This window comes from Penaeus monodon, chromosome 32 (genome assembly GCF_015228065.2).
Source record: "Penaeus monodon isolate SGIC_2016 chromosome 32, NSTDA_Pmon_1, whole genome shotgun sequence".
Lineage (NCBI taxonomy): Eukaryota > Metazoa > Arthropoda > Malacostraca > Decapoda > Penaeidae > Penaeus > Penaeus monodon.
Window position 1 is genome coordinate 6043385 of NC_051417.1, and position 756 is coordinate 6044140.

The following is a 756-nucleotide window of genomic DNA, read 5'->3' on the forward strand; positions in this document are numbered from 1 at the left end:
AATACATTTTGTTATATATCGAAAGGCTCTATCTAAGTCCAACATATGTCTTTTGCAGATGTCGATCTTGCTCGCTGTGGCGATGGCACTGTCTGCCCTGCTGGGGACAGCACGAGCCATGCCTGAGCCTGAAGCCCTGGCAGACGCTGACCCTTGGGCCCATGGAGGAGGCTTCTATGGAGGAGGCTTTGGACGAGGACGTTACTACGGAGGAGGAGGCTATCGCGGAGGCTTTTATGGACGCGGCCACGGCTGGTGAGACTCCGAAACGAAGACTCCGACTGAAGCTTCTGCTCTCGTTTTACCTGAAGGACAACGAACCGATTACTGATTTTGCTACATGGAAATAAACCAGTATTAATTTTATCGAATCCTTTTTTTTCTAACACGATTTCCCAACTTACGTAGTTGAGTAATTAAAGTATGTGCATTTTAGTACGGTAATTAAATTCATAAATTAAATTGGATTGCAACACCTTAAATACTAAATTTCAACACTACGATATCTAACTCACCATCAAATATAAAATCTGAGAACATGAACGTCTAAGATCTGAAAAACGATCATGCAATAGATTTTCGAATAGGAGAAATGCAAAATTCCTAATTACGATAAACTGAAAGATCACACAGATAAAATAATCAGAAAAGAAACGAGAGGGAGAGACTATAGACAGATTTTTAATTAGTCACATAGACCGAGAAACTAACAGGCTAATGGTAAAAGCAAAACATTCATTGGATATAAAAAGGTCT

At 40.3% G+C, this 756-nt stretch overlaps 1 long non-coding RNA gene across 1 annotated transcript in view; it reads left to right on the forward strand.

The window, feature by feature from the left end:
• The window catches only part of LOC119593387, a 3068-nt gene that overhangs the window by 175 nt on the left and 2137 nt on the right, over positions 1 to 756 (forward strand). The gene's annotated exons all lie outside the window — the stretch shown is intronic.